Source organism: Ovis canadensis, chromosome 9, assembly GCF_042477335.2.
Source record: "Ovis canadensis isolate MfBH-ARS-UI-01 breed Bighorn chromosome 9, ARS-UI_OviCan_v2, whole genome shotgun sequence".
Lineage (NCBI taxonomy): Eukaryota > Metazoa > Chordata > Mammalia > Artiodactyla > Bovidae > Ovis > Ovis canadensis.
The window spans coordinates 27,588,094-27,608,619 of NC_091253.1; the positions used below are offsets into that span (position 1 = coordinate 27,588,094).

At 45.8% G+C, this 20,526-nt stretch overlaps 1 protein-coding gene across 1 annotated transcript in view; it reads left to right on the forward strand.

Annotated features, from left to right (window-relative positions):
• FAM135B (family with sequence similarity 135 member B) overlaps positions 1 to 20,526 on the forward strand; it is a 159,385-nt gene that overhangs the window by 38,280 nt on the left and 100,579 nt on the right. The window lies entirely within an intron of this gene.

Consider the following 20,526-nt stretch of genomic DNA (forward strand, 5'->3'; position numbering starts at 1 on the left):
CAGGGTACATAGAGGCACTCAGTGAACCATTGTTGATTGTTGAATAAGTGGATTTTGGAAACGTAGACCCACTGTTGCTTTGGCCCTGTGTTATTGCAAAGGGGACCTGGCTAAAAGAAAAAAAAAAACTCTCCTAGGAGCAGCTGGTATCTGAGGATAATCCTGGCTGTGAGTGCATGCTCAGTTGCTCAGGTGTGTCTGACTCTTTGTGACTCCATGGACCGCAGCCTGCCACGCTCCTCTGTCCATGGAATGTTCCGAGCAAGAATACTGGAGTGGGTTGCCATGCCCTCCTCCAGGGGATCTTCCTGACCCAGGGATCGAACCCGTGTCTCTTAGGTTTCCTGCATTGGCAGGTCGACTCTTTACCACTGAGACACCTGGGAAGCCCCAAACCTGGCTGTAGAGGTTGGCTAAAATCAAATCAGGGAGGAAGAGGATGGGAAATGGCATCTAGCTGGTAGGTAAGAAGCCTGTTGTCAAAGAGGAGTTAATAATCAGTTCGGTGTATGGGACTGAGTCAGTAGCCAGGTGTGGTAGCACTTTCTGTGCACAATAAGGAGTCAAAGGCAGTCCTCCCTGGGAAGAAGGATTGCCAAGGACAATCCAGGTTCTAACCTTGAAGCGTTAGTAAGGTATCCCAGGCTCTCAGCAGGTTCAATGTGATAGCATTGAGTCAGAAATACAGAACTTATTACATAAAAAGTAAAGCTAGACATCAAGATTATATTCTGGTAGAAGTATTTGCATTTAGTAAGTTTGGGAGAATGTATGGATCAACCAGACTTTAAGAAGAAGGAGACATACTTTGGAATGGAAGAGAGAGAAGGTAAGGAAACAAAAAGAACTGTGTAAAAGCTGCTTAACTTTCACTCTACAAGGTAGCCAGGAATATTGCAGAAATAGGAAATGGCAATCCACTCCAGTACTGTTGCCTGGAAAATCCCATGGACAGAGGAGCCTGATAGGTTACAGTCCATGGCGCCGCAAAGAGTCGGACGTGACTGAGCGACTTCACTTTCACTTTCAAATTCAGCAAGGTCAACAGTTCTGGTCATTCATAGCTACATTTCCAAAAATTCATTTTGGGTTGCCTTGGCAATTATATTACCCTGTTGTTGACAGTGATATTATGGCGAGTAGAATTGTTTGCAGTTGAATGACTGCAAAGTTAGTGCAGATGTGGTGGTCTGTTTAGCTCCTCCTTGGGGGAGGTGTGGGAGATGCAGGGAAGAGGGAGCTTACATGGACCATGCAAGGGACAAGCCAGGGAGGCTGATGGTTTATGGGCAACAGGCTACAGGCTGGCTGGGGCCTGTGATCCAGAAAGAGAAAGACCCTGGAGACCACTGGCTTCTCCCCTGACTCTGCATAGAGTTAAGCAGGACGCAGTAGTCAAGGCCCCACATTTCCAAGGAGGTCCTTCTCCTCCACTCTTCACTCCTCCTTTCTCCAAGGAGTATCAGGCCCCTGAGACTGGAGGCCAGCCCCTCTCCTATGTCCTGTGCTCGTTCCAGTGCCTGCAGGCTCCCACTGTGCTCCCATCTGCATCGTGCCTCCTCCCACCCCAGCTTCTGCCAGAAGAAGGTTCGTGGAGTTGACTGAGGAAGTAGGCCATTTGAACCCTGATGTTGCATGAACTAGTCATATGACCCCAGGCCTTGACAATTGGAGCTTCATTTCCTCACCTGAAACATGAGGATAAATATCCGTCCTCTGTAGGGCTTTGTCTTACACATTACATGTCTTTTTTTGTTTGTTTGAGCCCTGTCTTTTCTTCTTGGTGAGCCTGGCCAGAGGTTGTGCATTTTGTTTACCCTTTCAAAGAACCAGATCTTGGTCTTACTGACTTTTTAAAAATCTCTATTTTATTTATTTCCTCTCTGATCTTTATTATCTGCTTTTTTTCTGCTAACTTTTGGTTTTCTTTGTTCTTCTTTTTCTAATTCTTTTAGGTGGTGGGTTAGGTTGTTTGAGATCTTTCTTCTTTCTTAAGTAAGGCCTATATTGGTATGAATGTCCCTCTAAGAACTGCTTTTGCTGCATCCCATCAATTTTGTGTGGTTGTATCTTAGCGATTATAAATGTAAAGGGCACTTTACATGTTATAGAGGTTATTAAAGGAAATGTCCCAGGTCAGAAACAGAACCTTTTTCAAAATTTTTTTAAATTATTTTTTACTTTTTTTAGAAAATTATTATAAATTGCAAGATAATTGCTTTAAAATAGAAATAGGAAAAACTCATTGTGTCTAGCGAGGCAGAATTCGGGAGTGGTACAGGCTGCACATTCCAAAATTTCCAGGTTCAATTCCTGCTTCTGACACTTCTCAGCCTTCTGGATTTAGAAAAGTTATTTCACCTATTTGGTTTCTTGGATTCTTCACCTATAAAGTTGAGCTGGTAGGAGGTCCCTGCCTCAAAGGTTTGTGTTAAGGTTTGAATGAATTATGCAGGGAAATGACTAGAATGGTCCTGACCCGTAGTAAGCTCACAATAACCACCAGCAAGAGTCAGTGACGCTATTACACGCTCAGTAGTTTACTTAGTAGCATCTGCTGCAAGTTGGTGCTGTGGAACGCATCCCTGGGGATGAGAAGATGCTTTCCGGCTCTGGAGGCACCCAGTCTTCATGGGGAGACAGAAGTGTCACAGTAATTAATACAGTAGAGGTGGAGGCTGAGATGAGATTTTTGTCTGCCAAGGCACAGCCAGATGACACAAAAGCGCTAGGAAGCCATAGACCCAGTGCTGTTCACACAGAGGGTGCTGCCGCATAAATTAAGGGGCAGGATTATACATTCTTATTCTCCCTGAAAATATGTTCCTTCTCTGGTAGCCATATGATATGAAATGTGCTTTAATTATGCAGGTGATTTAGATTCTGCTTCTCTGGATGGAACTTACTTTCTCACTGGGTTTTCCAAGGTCGGTGTTTATGATTTCATTTTGTGAGTGAGAAAAAATAGTAACTTCCCCTGGGAAATGTAGTCATAATTGACATACTACAATGTTTCTTTTCTCAATACTTTTTAAAAAGGTGACTTGGGAAAAGTTGCTCAGGTAAATGGATGGCTCCTTCTTGTCTGAGTTAGCAACATATCTTGTGGAACAGAGTAGGACAGTCTCTGAGCTTGCACCAGGTAAGAGTTATCCTCCCCAGGCCTTCAGGAAAGAACCCCACATTACAGTAGGGACACGTGTGTGAAGAGGTGGGTGCACCCCAGCGGTGACACTGCATTCCTCTGTTCATGGCACCGGGTGCAGGGCGTCAAGGGAGCTTGTTTTCTGTGGATGTGGACGTGTGGATGGTTTGGGCTTAGTGGTCAGTATGATTCTAAAGGCCACTGGATCTTGGTCATCACCAAAAATATAAAACTATGAATTGTAGGTGATCTTCTAATGCTTCACTGAAGCCAGGATAGCTCTGGTTCTTCCAAAACTTTTCAGATTCCTCCTATAAGCCAAAATCCTAAGCACTGAGAGATACAGAGATGAGTGATGGTGAATGAAAACATGAGGGTTACAGTATTCTAGGAAGAGAAACCAGAGGTAAGAACTTTTTTTTAAATGTGATTCTGCTTGAATTGAAGGCTTGCATTTTGTGGGTTTCACAGATTTGTTTTCTGAGTTCAGGGTTATAGGTAATTGTCTGCGTCTGTGAGTGAATGTTATGTATACTTACCCTTGGCTGTTTCCTTTCACCCAAGTGATGCTATTTAATAGGTTTTGCAACCCTTCCTACCTGGAGATGTCAAAAAATATTATTTTCTCTTAGGGGGATGATCAGTTAAGTCATATATGGGGGAGGGACACTGCTTAAACTTACCGAGGCTGTGTTAAGTGGTTCGGCACAAACAGACATCTGCTAGTCACTGCTCATCAAAGCAAGAGAAAGGGATGAGCAGTAAATTGTGGAAGCGTGAAAAAATTGCCATGATTAGTTTTAGTAATGTTTTGAGAGGTAATTTGCATTTTCATTAAGTGAAAGCTTTTAAGAGTTTCACCGTGTAAGGGGTGGGGAGAGACATTTATTCTTCAAATGAATCAAACTAATTTCTTTTCAGGGCCCATTAAAGTCAGCTAAATATCAAATATGCCTGTTTTCATGGAGAGTATTAATCAGGTAAAAACGCCCCTTCTCCTAGGCTCTGAGTACCCTCCTGGGGTTGGAGGAGAGTGCTGCTCAAGAAGGCTGTCAAGAAGGACATGTCTGGAGGAGTCCAGACCTGAAGGATGTTGGCACCTCTGCTCCTCACAAAAGTCATCTCGGAAACTCTGAGGCCAGGGCCCCTCACCTTGGGCTCCCAGTGTAGACTGTGAATCTGCTCTGACAGCTGGTTCAGTGATCAGCTCCCTGGGGGTCCAAGCCAGAACTGTTGTCTGTCTTTGTCCTTTGAGATCAAATCTTAAAGTCTGCTCGACCTCCAAGGTCCCTCTTTGGGAAGGTTCCTTCAGTCTCCTGTACCCTGGTTCATCCCTCTCTGCTTCGACTTAACGGGCTTCCCAGGTGGCTCAGTTGTAAGGAATCTGCCTATCAGTGCAGGAGGTGCAGGTTTGATCCCTGGGTCAGGGAGATCCCCTGGAGGAGGAAATGGCAACCCCCTCCATTATTCTTGCTTGGAAAATTTAACGCACTCAGGAGCTTGGGCTGCAGTCTACAGGGGTTGCAAAGTTGGACACAATTGAGCAACTGAACACACACACACACACACACACACACACACACACACTGCTTTTAATGCCTGTCCCTTTCTTGCTCACCTTCCACCCCTCTAGCCCACTCGGCTGGCAGAAAGGATTTGTGTTGGTTCTCTGCAGTGATCCCTGTCCCTGTGAGAATCACTCATTCCCTGTCTGAGCACACTGCCTGTGCTCACTGCCTGTACACACGTGGCATGTGTCCCTCCCCGTCTCGTGCAATACCCCTGCCCCTTTGCTCTCGGGACCTGCATTTGGGACTCTGCGTTGGAGGACCCAGCCCCAGGCTCCCGGGAGCACTCTGTCCGAGATCTGAACTTGTCTGGGAGTTTGAAGCCCAACGTACCCCATCCCCACCCCCAGCCTTTGCCACGAGCCTGTGATTATCAGTGCACGCATGTGGAGGTGCGCTCCTGTCGGGGGATGGGACAGGCTGAGATGTAGTCCCCTCTTCAGAGTCCCCTGCAGGAGCAGGCTGGCACTCCCTTCTTGGGGACCTTTGTTGAGATGCGCCTCTGCCTGCCTTCCCTGCTTTCCTTGCCCTGGGTCCCTGCTTCCCCAATCTCATGGGACACATGTGTGCTAAACCACCTGCACACAGGTCCTCATCTTTGCAATCTGCTCTTTATCATCTGTCCCCTGAAACCACTAGAAGCGGTACAGCCGCTCCTTATCATATGGGAGGCAGGGTGTGGAGTCAGCCAAACCCGTGTTTCCCTGCGTTCCTGGTGACTCTGTGCCAGCAGCCTCTATAGAAATGACCCTGAAGGACCATTTGGGGCATCAATGAAAGTACTGTGTGTGGGCATTTAATGGACTTCCTCTCGCCTGGGAGCCTCCTGTATAACTACACATCAGAACATAATGTCCTCGGTCACCTTTGTACCACATTTGTCAGGAGGAGTCCCCTAATCTATCTACCCCACATTTAATGAGCTTCCAGTGGTGATACTTACACAGCATCAGACCCTGGTTCCTAGAGCTGGCTGTGTGTGAGGCACAGTTAACACAGAGCTAGATGGCTGAGGCTGCTTTCCTGGAGCTCCAGGACTGGGGTGGGGAACTGAGGGGTGTGTGACAATCACCAGAGTGACGGGGGGGGGCGCTTTGGCCTCAAGGCAGCCTCCCCGGGAAGGCTTGTCTGCCATCTTCCCGAGCTGGCCTTCTGTGAGCACACCTGACTTCCAGTTATCCTGCTTTCGGTCCAGGTCATCAGTGCAAATCTCTCTGTGTTCAGAAAGTGGGCAGAGCCCCACCACCAGGTCTGCACAGCCTCAGCTGCCCGGGTGTCTCCCTCCGCACTGAACAAGGCTCCTGGGCCCCCTGCTGTCCCCCCGCGCCCCCTGCTCAGGCAGCAGCACCACCAGGGTGCACCCGCATCTGCACACCCTGCACCTGGGGAACCATGTTTCAGGGCAACACACCTGGAGAGAAAGGTGAGGGAGAGGGCAGGGCCCCTGAAGCGTAAGCCAGAAAAGACACACATGCATCAGATACACATGCCTGTTGCTGATGGAAGAGAGAACAGTCTTTATCTCTAGACGCCCCCACACAGGCTAGAGAAGCAGGCAGCTGCATCCCACGCACCCTGCGTGACCTTGGACTCGGTTCTAACCTCCCTGTGCCTCATTTTCCTTCTCTGTAAAATGGCAACGGTAATAATATTATTAATAACAGTGACTTCTTCATGGGGTTGTGAGCATTTTACTAGGAATACATATAAGTACTTAGAGGGGAGCCTGCTATCCTAAACCCTCAGTAAATGCTGGCTATTTTTAGTTTTATTGCAAAACCGGAATCAGCAGACTTGGGTGAAATTTACACGGACTGAAATGTTAGTCCTGATGGGTTTTGCAGTTTATTCAGTACCTGTTTCTCCCCCGCCTCCTATGTGTCAGGCACTGTTTCTAGAGCTCTTGAGCCTCCAGATGCCCAGCTCCTGATGTTATTATCTAGAAGCAGTGAACGTCTCATCTTTAGAGGCTTCATGCAAAAGTTTTCACAGGGCAGAAGACAGTGTCTAATGAAAAGAACATTGCATGATAGTGTACATATATTATATGCAGTCATTCCAGTCTTTTATTTGTATTTATTTATTTTAAAAATATTTATTTATTTGGCTGTGCCAATCTTAGTTGCAGCATGTGGGATCTAGTTCCCTGACAAGGGATCAAACCCCATTCCCCTGCATCGGGAGCTCAGAGTGTTAGCCACTGGGCCACCAGGGAGGTCCTCAGTCTTTTCTAAAATAAAGGGGCATTATTATTATTATCATTATATACTTATAGGAATAAATTAATCCTCAGTGTGGAAGTTGATGCTTACGTTTACACGCCAGAGTCCTGGTACCATGTTGCTTCTTTATTCAGTTCTGACTCCCTGGTGCCTGCTGGAGTGCCTGGGACACGGTTGGCATAACAGGTATGCTTATTGTGTTAGTAATAAAGACCAGAGGGCTTAGCTTGGGCTTTAATGAAAGGAACGAGGAGGCTGAATTCCACGCAATTAAAAAAATTATAGTAATAAGCTTTTGAAGCTGCAGTGAACAGGTTGTTTTGAAAGGAGGCATTTCAATGGGAAAGGATACTGTTTTGAGTTCTTGATAATCAAGCAGTTGTTTTAAAAAAAAGCTGATGATTATTTAGAAAAAGCCCTGAAGTATGCAACAGAGGCTGGGTAACTTCTTTCTGATTCGGCCAAGTGGTCACTGAAGGTCTGAGAATGGACCACGGGGTGTGGAATTGGAGTAATGATGTGAGGGGTCTCCAGGAGTAGGTGGCGGGGACTGGGCTTGTTCAGGACCTCTCGGACCACTGCAGTTTCTCCCAGTGTGGCCCAGGGACCTCCTCTCACAAGATCCCTAGGGACTCGCAAGCAGTCAGTTTCTTGATCCACCCTGCCCTGCCTCCTAAGTCAGATTCTCAGAGTAAGATGAAATGATACGTGGATAAAATGCTGAAGAGGAAATTCACAGGGGGACACGCAAGAGCAGAACCTTAGAATTCCGTAATTGCAGCTAAGGAGTTGACGCTAATGACGGATAAGTGGATGATTTAGTCTTCTCCCTTCGGTGACTTACAGTTACAAGAAGAGATGCTGGAGTCTTAACACTTTAATGTGAAAGGCAGGTCCCTGAGGATGGGCCCAAGCAGCAGAGGGTCTTTATTTCCCATCTGCTGACAGGTGTGCTTTTATCCATTTCCTCTGGAGAACAATGCGATCATGAAATGAAAAGGAATATTTTCTGCTGAGCTGGCTGAGGCTGATAGACAAGTGGAATAATAACTGCCGTAAACTGCAGGAAGCCTGCTTCTCTTTGGTCCAAACTCTCCTAGATGTCCACCCTGACTCAGGCATAAGCTCTCCTTTTACCATGACAAACGATTAAGTCTATCCTATAAATGGGCTTCCTAGATGGCACAGTGGTAAAGAATATGCCTGCCAATGAAAGAGATGCAAGAGATGAGCTTTCAATCCCTGAGTCGGGAAGATTCCCTGGAGGGGGGACGTGGCAACCCACTCCAGTATTCTTGCCTGGAGAATCCCATGGACAGAGGAGCCTGTTAGGCCACAGTCCACAGAGTTGCAAAGAAAAGGACACCCCTGAGCACACACACACATCTTGTCAATATTCTCATGTGTAGAATGAGGGAGTCTGCAGCCCTGTTTACATATGGATTTCTTTTTAATTCAAGGGAGCACACAGAGGAAGGGTCAGATGCATCAGAACCTCTGGAATAGAGGGAGGAGAAACATGCTTCAGGGTACAGCTCCTGCTGCTGGAGCTTCTGTACTCTCCACGCGGAGCCCCAGAGCCATTTCGAAATCCCCATCCAGGCTCACTCTAGCCTTTTATAGCGTGCCTTTGATTCATGGTGCTATTTCTGTGCACCCAGTAAAAAAAATATGTCAGGAAAATGTTACTTGAGCCTCCACTCAGAGCAAAATTCCTCGACAGGTGCCTAGCAATTTGAATAAGATCCATTTGAAAGCAGAGTGAGGTTGTCCTGGAGAGGGGTTACTGGATCAGGCTTTCCCACACATGGGCTCTCCATGCTTCTGTCTAATAAGCCTTTCTTTCCATGAAAGCCCAAAATAAGAGGATGGATTGATGTTAGAACTGCTCAGGCAGGAAAATGAACAGAAGATGCCTGTCTTACCTTTTCATATCTGTATGGTATTTGGACAGTTACAGAAATAGGATTTCCTGTTTTGTCTTGGTAGCTACTTGTGACGATCATAGGAAAGGCTATAAGGAACGCATGACCTCTGAAGGGCATGGCCTTTTTACTCAGAATGTTCCTGAAGGAAAAGCTTGTTTTTCTTTACTCCATATTTTTTTTTTCTGTAATAACACATCTACTTTAAGTAGATGGTGATTTTCTAAAAGACCACTTGGCTTGACCCCAGACACACACATTCTCAGCGAAACTTGGAAATCTAAATGCACAAAGCCGTCCAGCCTAGAATTTCTTTAAATTGTTTTACTGATGTATAGCTAACTTGCAGTTGTTAATTTCTGCTGTTCAGCCAAATGATTCAGTAATACACACGCAGTAGATGCATTCTTTTTCACGCTCTTTTCCACTATGGCCTATCACAGGATGCAGAATATAGTTCCCTGTGCTGTGCGCTGAGTGAGTGAGTGAAGTCACGCAGTCGTGTCCGACTCTTTGCGACCCCACGGACTGTAGCCTACAAGGCTCCTCTGTCCATGACATTTTCCAGGCAAGAGTACTGGAGTGGGTGGCCAGTGCTGTGCACCGGGACCTTGCTGTTTATGCATCCTGTATGTCGTAGTTTTCACCTGCTCACCTCAGACTCCCCATCCATCCCTCCCCCTGGGCGCCCACAGGTCTGTTCTCTGGGTCTGGGAGTCTGTTTCTGTTTAGTAGGTAAGTTCGTTTGTATCACATTTTAGATCCCACATGTAAGTGATATTGCATGGTGTGTGTCTTTCTCCTTCTGACTTTTTTCACTTAATAAGTGAAATAATGATAATCTCTAGGTCCATCCATGTTGCTGCAAATCGGCCCGAGAATTTTTCCATCCAACTCTGTTGCAGCGATTTCTCTCTGTCCCTCTCAGACTCACCTCACTTACAACCATTGCCAAAGGCCAGCCTGCATCACCTTCACACAGAAGCCAGGGTAATGTATTTTAGACAATTCAGATTACATCAGGCCCCTCCTCAAAGTCTGCTAATGATGGTGATGATGATGATAATGACCCAGAATGCTTACTGTGTGCTGGGCACTGTGCAGTTCTTTGCACATATTACATTTTCTCACTTCTCACAACTCTTCAGGGTAGGTGTTATTCTTATTGCCACTTTACAGATGAAGATACTGATGGGAACACCTGGGAAGAGGTGGGTTCAGGATTCCAGCCAAGAAGTCTAGAACTTATCTACTGCATCGCATTTCTTCTTGCGGACCTGGGAATAAAATACAAAGTCCTTAGCAGGTCCTGGTGGCCCCATATGGTCTGATCCTTGACTTTGCCCTTAAACTCATCTTTTGCCCTCTTTCCGTCATACTTACTCTTCCTTAAATATCAAGCTCATTCCCAACTCAGAGCTCTGAACTTTGGGGGTCCCTCTCCCTGGAAGTTGGTCTTTCCTCTCCCAGTTTTAGCCTGGTTTGCTTTCTCAATGAATTCAGGTCAGGTCTCTGCTCAAATGTCACCTCCTCAGAGAGGCTCCTTGCTCATTTAAAAAAAAAATAGATTTCCTGTTGTAATTTAATTTCTTATTCTGCTTTATTTTTCTTCAGACTACTTCAACTAGTTTTATTACATATTTATTGTCTGTGTCTCCTCTACAATTTAATAATAATGCTTCTTTTCAGTAAATCATCATGGAGTGTTTTCTATGTGCCAGGAAATAGAAAGCTTCAAATGTGTTTAGTATTTATGGGTATGAATGTACTTTATTATCACACTTTTCCTAAGCGATAAGTTACATGAATAGGCCCTGTTTTATAGAAGAGGAAATTTGGATGTGGAGGGCCTAAGGACTGGTTCAAGGTCCCCCAGGTTCGTGCAGCCAGAATTCAGTCCCAGTGAGTCGGACTCCAGAGTCTGGCGGGTCCTGTGTGTTGCCTGCTCCATCCGCAGTGCTGATGGCAAGACTTGGGCTGAGCATCCACTGGAGGAAGACGTCAGCTGTGCTGATGCGTGGTCTTGCTACCTAGCTGGTCCAGCAGGATGAAGCCAAACTACTCCTTGGACCACTTTTCCATGCCCACCTCAAGTCCTGTCCCTTGAGATTTTCTCCTCTTCCTCATGTCTCTTGGGTCCCTTCCAAGCTCACAGACCCCATTCTGTTCATGCTCAGTTTTCTTTCCCTGCCTCAACCTTCTCCCAGCCTCTCTCCTTTCACACTTCAGCCCTCATTACTCCATAGATACTGCGGTAGCAAAGTCAGACCTTCAGGGGCCGCCCTGCCAGTGCCCCATGGATGTGCTTTTAGGATGCCATATGTGCATGCATGCTATGTCGCTTCAGTCCTGTCCGACTCTTTGTGGTGCTAAGGACTGTAGCCCATCAGGCTCCTCTGTCCATGGGATTCTCCAGGCAAGAATACTGGAGTGAGTTGCCATGCCCTCCTCCAGGGGATCTTCCTGACCCAGGGATTGAATTAGCTTCTCTTATGTCACTTGAATTAGACAGGCGGGTTCTTTACCACTAGCACCACCTGAGAAGTGCCACGCAGAATACTGTGTATGTCATCTCAATTTTACTCTTTAAATATTTTCAACATTTTTTAAAAAGATGCAATGAGCCAAATGTTTGTCATTATTTTAATGAATATTTATGCCTGGAAGACCTATTGAAGAGCACAAAATAGTGGTTACAGTCTATTTGGGTTCAAATCCTGGTTCCTCAACTTTGAAACAGTGAAACAAGTGCCTGGTGCCTCATTTCCACATATGAAAACAACAGCAAGATCAGAACGTCTCTCACAGGGTCCACTTGAAGATTCGGTTACGTGATGCTCATCCCCTACAAGCAGCAGCAGTGTTCAAGTGTCAGCTCCTTTTCTCCTGTTCTCTCTCCCATATTTTAGCTGTGCATCCCTGCAGCACTGACTTGGCAGGGGCATCCATCTTTCTTTGGCCTGGTATGCACAGATCTGACATGTGACACTGTGCCCACAGGCTCCTCCTTGTAGCATCATTGCGAGGGGCAAAGTGATTCAGTGTATCTGCGTGAAAGTGAAAGTCACTCAGTCGTGTCCAACTCTTTGCGACCCCATGGACTAAACAGTCCATGGAATTCTCCAGGCCAGAATACTGGAATGGGTAGCTTTTCCCTTCTCCAGGGGATCTTCCCAACCCAGGGATCAAACCCAGGTCTCCCACATTGGAGGCGGATTCTTTACTAGCTGAGCCACAGGGGAAGCCCAAGCTGGAGTGGGTCGCCTACCCCTTCTCCAGCAGATCTTCCTGACGCAGGAATCAAACTGGGGTCTCCTGCATTGCAGGCCAATTCTTTACCAACTGAGCTATCAGGGAAGTGGGGTGGCCTTAACTTCCTGAGGAGGCAGACGTGCCCTGGTCCTCTGGTCCCCAGAGGGGGACCTACATCATGCTGTTTGAGTAGGTGCTCTATTTTTGGCTGAGAGGAAGTTACTTTTCTTTTCCCTCCTCCACTGAAAGTGGTATAAATAGAGACTGACCTCACACACATAGCTTTCTCCAAACAACTGTATGGATGCTCTCTCCAAAACCCTTTCTTCCCTCTCCACCTGATGCCATATTATTCCTCTAGTCTAACTGAAGAATTTAGATTGGGGTTTCTCACCCACTCCATTTGTGAGCTGTGCTTTTGAGTCTAGCCTTTGACATTGGTTTGCAGTGTGTGTTGTGGTTGCTGTCAAAATTTAATTTTAGTAACCCATAAGATGCCTCTTTTTACCTTTAGGTGGTACACTTCCCCCACTCCAAATTAAGTGTGCCATATTCCTTTCGGCTTCTGTTTTTGCAGTATTTATAACATTATAGCTGAATGGTCACTTGAGCATTTCTTTTTCCCCTTTACCCTTGTAAAAGTAAGTCTTAGGAGGACAGAAACTTGCTTACTGACCACCACTCACGCACCTGCTATCACGCCTTTGTGACTCAGTACAGATATGTTGAATCAGTGAACTGATGGATGGATGAAAGGATGAGTAGATGAATGCCAAGAATTCACATCACTTCTAGACCTCATTGAAAGATGCTTTCCCTTTCATCTAAATCCTCTTTGAAAGCTTCACCTGAGCACGTTCTCCAGTATTGATTGCCTTGGTTTAGAGCAGTTCAAGTCGATATTATTAAAGTTTAAAACACGATAAAAGTCATGCCTCCTGAAAATGAATGTTCTTGTTTATCTTCATTGAAATAAATGTACTTTGCCTCAGCCTTCTGAAATATGTGCCGATGGATGACCCATATTTTCATGGATTGGTAGCCATGACAGTAATGAATTTCTATTGATTTTGTAACTGAATATACCAGGCACTGTGCTAGGTATTTCATAAATACTATTTTACCAATCCTCATAATAATCTTTGGAGAGAAGTTATCTCTGTTTCCATTTTCAAAGGAGGAAACCATCTCAAAGATTTTATAAATCAGTAGAATCAAGGAGTCGGGCATTTCTGAATCGTTGCCACAGTTGGAGTGTTAATTTTGTTTGAAGTGGATAACTTGACTTCTCTCTGTTTTTATTATTTTTAGTAATGGTAAAATGAGAAGGAAATGTTTTTTTAAAAAAAATTTAAAAAGCCAACAGGTTTAAGTATTTACACATTTTTTCAAGCCAAAAATGTATATTTTTAAAATTTCACATTCAATAAAAGTCAACAAAAGAAGATAGATTTCCTGGGTCTATTTGAGCAAAAAGAACCTATCTTTTGCAGAAGATTTAATGTAGGAGATTATTCAATTAGTCATTTCTACATCAGCTAATATCACAATATTCAGAGAAATGCCTTGTGTTATGTGAGCTTGTAATCACAGGTTTGACAATGTTTAGGGTGATTAGAGAACATTTTCTGGGGAAGGAGATGGTGAGCAGAAGTGGGCGTGGTCTCCAGGGAAGTGGGTGTGGTCTCTAGGGAAGTGGGTGTGGTCTCCAGGGAAGTGGAGGAGAAGGAATGGGGCAAAGGTGATGTGGTGGCAAGGAGGGTGGCATTCAACTGTGGCTGCAGGAAAATGAACTAGGGGGCCTGGAAGGTGGTGAAGCTAAACAGAGGCAGGTGGGCTTTGAGGACTATATTAGGGGGAAAAAGCTTTCCCTATATCCTAAAAGAAATGGAAAGATACTGAAGGGTTTGAAGCAGAGGAGCAGCTTGGTTCTATTTGCATATCGAAAATACACTTCTTTGGAAACATTGTGAAGCTTTGGAACCAGAGACAGGTTGAGCAGACTGAAGGCAATTGAACTGTCCAGGTGAGAGGCCAGCTAAGAGTGGGCAGGTTGGTTGGTGGTTAGGATAGAGAGAAGTGAGCATTCAATGAGGATCACACTTGGAAGGCCAGGGAGACGGTGACTCTCAGATTTCTCATTCACACGACAGGCTGGCTCATAGAGCCATTTACTAAAATAAGGAACGCTGGATGAGAAACAGGTAGTTTAACTTTTTTTTTCCCTCTAGTTGAGGTTTGCAGAATTTACTTTTGGAGAAGGAAATGGTAACCCACTCTAGTACTCTTGCCTGGAAAATCCCATGGACAGTGAATCCTGGTAGGCAGTCCATGGGGTCTCAAAGAGTCAGATACGAATTTACTTTGGAACATGTGAAGTATGTGGTGCCTTTGAAAATCCAAACAGAAGATTACAACTAGGCAACCTGCCTTAGAGGTCTTGAACACTGAGAAGTCTGGGTAATTAATAGATGCATAGATTTCATTGGCTGGCTATGTGCTTCATTGTATGTGCAGGACTCAGAGAATGCGTGAAACAGGCAAATGTCGTTCAGTCACAGGGGTTACCTTCTGTTGGAAGAGAAGACAGTCAATATGCCTCCAGTGGTGCCGTAAGCTTTGCGGTAACACCAACTACCATAAGGAAGGTAGGAAGTGATGCTGAGGATGGCAGAGGGGTGGCTGTGGAGGCAGAGGAAAGTTACCCAAGCATCAAGAGGAAACTGGTGGGGCTTGATCTAACTGAGACAATGGGAAGAGAGTATTTTAAGGAGGAAGAGCTGACTGACTTTGCAGAATGCTTCTGAGGATTGAAGTACGATGTGCACTAGAACTTCCCTGAAAATCTTGCAGGCAGGTAGAGCATTAATCACCTTGATAGGAGTTCTTTGGGTGGTGAGAAGGGTCCAGAAACTATATTTGGGGAAGGCACTGAAGTGTGAGTAAAACGATGAAGAAATGGAGACAGTCAGTAGGGGCATTCTTTGGGTAAGCGTCACTGCCACAGCATGGAGGCAGACAGAGAGATTGCCAGAAGGGCTGTGAGTGTGGGCTATTGTTTGTATTTTATTTCTAACAAGAGAAAGTTGACTTCACTTCAAAGCCATTGGGAAGGATCTAGTCTGGGGGAAGTTAAATCCGTAAAATAATGTAGGGAAAGTCATTGACACTCTCTAGTCATTAAAGGTTTACTTTTCTCAGTCCCAGTCCAATGGCTGCTGAGATGAACTGCAAGATGACTGGATCCCAAGAAATGCATGCAGACGTGTAAATGAACAGGAGCTGCTGCGTGATCATGGGGCTTCTCGGGTGGCACTAGTGGTAAAGAACCCATCTGCCAGTGCAGGAGACAAGAAATGCAGGTTTGATCCCTGGGTTGGGAAGTTCCCCTGGAGGAGGGGGTGGCAACATGCTCCAGTATTCTTGCCTGGAGAAAACCCATGGACAGAGGAGCCTGGTGGGCTACAGTCCATAGGGTCCCAAAGAGTCGGACAGGACTGATGTCATTGAGCATGTGTGATCATTGGACATGTGCTGCTATGGAGGCCCAGCCTTGGGGGAGGACATCCAGCAGTGAGCTGCCTCCACCCCCATATCCTGATCCCAGCTTTCGCCAGCTAGGTGATTGTGGTCGTGGCACACATCAGCAGGTCTATCTCCTCTGCACCAGGGTGGAGATGTTGAGAAAAATGAGCCTGAGAGAAGAGGCCATCTGGTAATTGAATCTAAAGCTTCAATTATTAATTCTGAGGCTCTAGGACTAGGCGTGCATTGATTTTGGAGCCAACTGGCTAAGCGTTGGCTGACACCCAGCCAGGTACTGCAGGTCACCTGGATGCTGTCTATAGAATTTTGGATGCTGTTTTGGATGCTGTTTATAGAATTTGCTCAGACACAAAGGCACTAAAGCATCCTTGGAAATAGTCCTTTGGTGCCCCACTGAGCATCGAGGGAGGGCATTGTGGGATGGAAGGAAGGCCCTGGACTTGGAGGTTGGATTCTGGGTCCTGATACTAGTTCTGCCCTTGGGCTGGGTCTGCCATCTTCTTGAGCCTCCCAGTTCCTTTCTGAAACAGATTTACAGAACTATGTTATTTTCTCTTTGCTGTTAGTCCCCATATTTATGTGTAAATTCTCGTCTGTGAAATGGGTTTATAGAACTATGTGCTTTCCTTTTAGCTATTAGTCCCCACATTGATTTGTGGATTCTCAGACTTAGGATAGTGGCTCAGATGAAAAAAGGAAAATTTGCCTTCCTCAATGAGGATTCAGTCTACCTTTGGGGGTAGCCAGGCAAATGCTCTACCTGCATCTGGGTGAGGATGAGGTGATGCCAAGTTGAATGAAATAGAAGGTGGGATATGCACAACAAAGGTGTGAATGTGGAAGGATAAAGTGTATTGTTAATACAAATAATGACACCAGTCACCGTCTTATTTAACTTTCGCCATAACTCTTTAGAAGAAGAGATTTTCATGTTTAGTTTACATATGAAGAACATTAGGCTTAAAAAACAAAAATAATTTGCAGGTGGGTAGATAATCTGAAAAACTGAAAAATGCTAATTTGGAAAGATGCATGCACACCTGTGTTCATAGCAGTACTATTTACCACAGCCAGGAGACGGAAGCAACCTAAGTGTTCCTCAGCAAATGAATGGATGAAGAAAAAAAATATATATATATGAAGTGAAGCGAAGTCGCTCAGTCGTGTCCGATTCTTTGCGACCCCATGGACTGTAGCCTAACAGGCTCCTCCATTCATGGGATTTCCCAGGCAAGAATAGTGGAGTGGGTTGCCATTTCCTTCTCCAGGAGATCTTCCCAACCCAGGGATTGAACCTGGGTCTCCCACGTTGTAGGCAGACACTTTACCCTCTGAGCCACCAGGGAAGTTTATATATATATAAATATATATATATAATGGAATATTATTAAGCCATAAAAAATAATGAAATTCTGCCATTAGCAGCAATATGGATGGACCTAGGAAATATTATGCTTAGTGAAATTTGTCAGACAGAAGAGAACAGATACTGTATGATATCGCTTATATGTGGAGTCTAAAATAATGATACAAACAAATGGATATAGCAAAACAGAAACAGACTCACATATAGAAGACAGAGGGAAGAGGGAAGGGAGGAGGGACAAAATACGGGTATGCAATTAACATATGTAAAGTACTGTGTATAAAATAAATAAACATAAAATATAGCACAAGGAATTATACCCACTATCTTGTAATAACCTATAATGGAGTGTAGACTATATACTACTGGAGGAGGAAGTAGCAACCCACTCCAGTATTCTTGCCTGGGAAATCCCATGGACAGAGGAGTCTGGCAAGCTATAGGCCATGGGGTCGCAAAGAGTTGGACACAACTTCATAGTCGAACACACAATAGCTATATGCTATAATTCAATGCATTTTTTAAAAGAATTTTTTTTTTGAAAAGGCAAGTGAATGGAGAGTGTGAACTTGAATGCAGATCTGATGTCAGAGCCTGGGCTGCTTGTCACTACACTGAAAGTGAAAATCTCCATGAAGAGGTGACATTTGAGAAGAGACACAGGGTTTTGAGATGTGATCCAGGCTGTCAATTCATTTAAAAGAGAGTAGCGTTGTGCCTTTTATGCCATGCTCCTTTCTAGAGGCCTGGCACCTGGGGTATCTAGTGATGGAGATGTTTTGAGCTGGAGAGAGGAGAGCTGGCTCTGGGGTCATTCCCAGTCACACATAGACTCTGCTTCTGTGTCCTCACACAGACGGGGGCTCTTGGTGCCAGTGCACAGCTGAAAGAAAAGATGCTGATGAACAGAAGCTGCAACGCCATCTATGTCCTGGAGGACAGGCTCTCAGGTGTCTCTGGGCTGACACTGAGTTTAGAAGGAAAAGGAGTGAGGCAACAGCCTGAGAAATCAAGAAGGAAAATGCCTCTAGCTGCAGGGCCTGGTCTCAACAGGAAGGCTGGGCTGACCCCCACACGGTATGGAGATGCCATGCTCGTGTTAACCAGGGGATGTGTTCCGCCAGTGTATCTGGTAGGAGCAGTTGTCAGAGCAGCCACTGCCCTCCAGTTTCTAAGCTGCCCATTCCCTGGCCCGTTAGCTTGGACCCTCGCCCAGACCCTCGCATCCCTGTAGTCCATGGTCCATGAATTTGTGCCTGGCAGAGCAGATGGCTAGCAGGACACTGCTCCTCACTGTGCCTGGAGTGCCTTCCGATCAGTCGGTACCTGTCCAACGGACAGGGTCCATGCCCTAACGCACAGGAGGCAGGGGTCTAAGCAAGGAGAATGAGGCATCAGAGGAGAGTCCAAGTGAGAGTGGCCTTCACTGGGGGGTTCAGTTCAGTTCAGTCTCTCAGTCATGTCTGACTCTTTGCAACCCCATGGCCCGCAGCACCCAAGCTTTCCTGTCCATCACCAGCTCCTGGAGCTTGCTCAAACTCATGTCCATGAAGTCAGTGATGCCATCCAACCATCTCATCCTCTGTCACCCCCTTCTCCTCTTGCCTTCAATCTTTGCCAGTATCAAGAACTTTTCCAATGAGCCAGTTCTTCTCATCAGGTGGCCAAAAGATTGGAATTTCAGTTTCAGCACCAGTCCTTCCAATGAATATTCAGGACTGATCTCCTTTAGGAGGGACTGGTTAGAACTCCTTGCAGTCCAAGGGACTCTCAAGAGTCTTCTCCAACACCACAGTTCAAAAGCATCAATTCTTCAGAGCTCAGCTTTCTTTACAGTCCAGCTCTCACATCCATACATGACTCAGGGGTAGCTCCACTCATTCACAACTTAGGCGGGGGACAGTGGTGGGTTCAACCCTTGGAGAGAGTTGAGGCCTGAGACTTCAGAGAGCTTGCTGGACTGGTCAGTCTTGGCTCAGCCGTAGCCCTGGAGCTGGTATTTTGGAGGGAACTTCGATGTCTATGGAAGAGAAAGGCGGAGTGACCACCCATTCTTATCTACTGAGCAGTGCCTCCAGGGACGCCCTGTATTTTCCTAGTAAGTCTCAACTGCCCCCTCCATCCATGGTCTCCCATCAAGGACCAGGTCACCTTGGGCTGGAGAAGGGCTCTGCGCTCCTTGGAACACGCCAGGACGGTGGCTGGGCGGGACACTGCAGCTCTTACAAATATCTGATTAGCTGTAATTGTGCTATACTTAGTCCTCCTTGCGAAGCATATGGCTGGGACAGATGGCTCGGTCAAGACTGAAGCACATAAACAGGGCTCTTTGCCTCCCGTGTGCTGGGTCTCCTGATGACTTTTTACCGGAATGGGATTCAGAGTTAGAAGAGGGAGCTTTGCTTCTACTCTTCTCAAAAAACCCCAGGCTGTATGTTTCAAGCAGACTTAGTGCCAACTGTTTGTAAGGGAGCAGGGTAGGTGTGGGTGACAGGTCATCATGAGGACAGAGCAGGAAACAGAGCCAGCTTCCGGGACTCAGCTGCTGGAGCCCAGATCCAGTTCATGTCCACAAATGTTTATGAAACACGGCTGCCAAGTTCTTAGGAATCGGATCCCTCAGCCTTGGTCAGTCATGCGTTTTATAAATATTTGCCCAACCTGGACATCAGGAAAAGAGTTGCCTCTGTGCTGCATAAACCCTTACCTGGACTGCAAGCCTCCAAAGTGGTCATTTAAGGCTGGTTCTACCCTAGTAAATAATTTAGATTTTATTTCAAGTGTGATGGGGGTTGATGAAGTCTGGTTGAGATTTTATATTAATCAACTAAAGAGTAGTAATACTAGAAGTAGAAATAAACTTTTCCATGCTGTCCATTGAGAGCAGATTATGAAGTGACCCAGAATGGGTTCATCAGAACCACATTTTGAATGCAAACTCTCAGGATTTGTGCAAGATTGAATATGAGGCTGAGGGAGGAAGAGGAATCGATGAAGAGTAGTAAGTGTTTTACTCTTTGTGGTTAAGTTTTTGGGTAAGGGACACATGTGGCAAACACAACCAACCAAAGGCTCTGTATTGGATTACGTAAGTTTATGGTGTGGATCTTACATCAGAGGAATAATGTCAAGTGAGCAAGGGATCAGGTCTGCTCGAGAGAGTGATGGAGCTGGACTCAGACATTTGAGGGCCCTGAGTTTGTAGGTGGCATATTGGTTTGTCTTGTATTGTTTAATCACTAAGTTGTGTCTGACTCTGGAGACCCATGGACTGCAGCACACCGGCTCCTCTGTCCTCCACCATCTCCTGGAGTTGTCTCAAACTAAGTCCATTGGTCAGTGATGCTATTTTATATCTCATCCTCTGCCATCTGCTTCTTTTGCCTTCAGTCTTTCCCAGCATCATGGTCTTTTCCAATGAGTGGCATATAAAATCTTGAAAACAGTGAGACCTGGAGGGAGGTTTACAACCCAGAGACAGGAGGGGCAGGAGAAGCAGGAG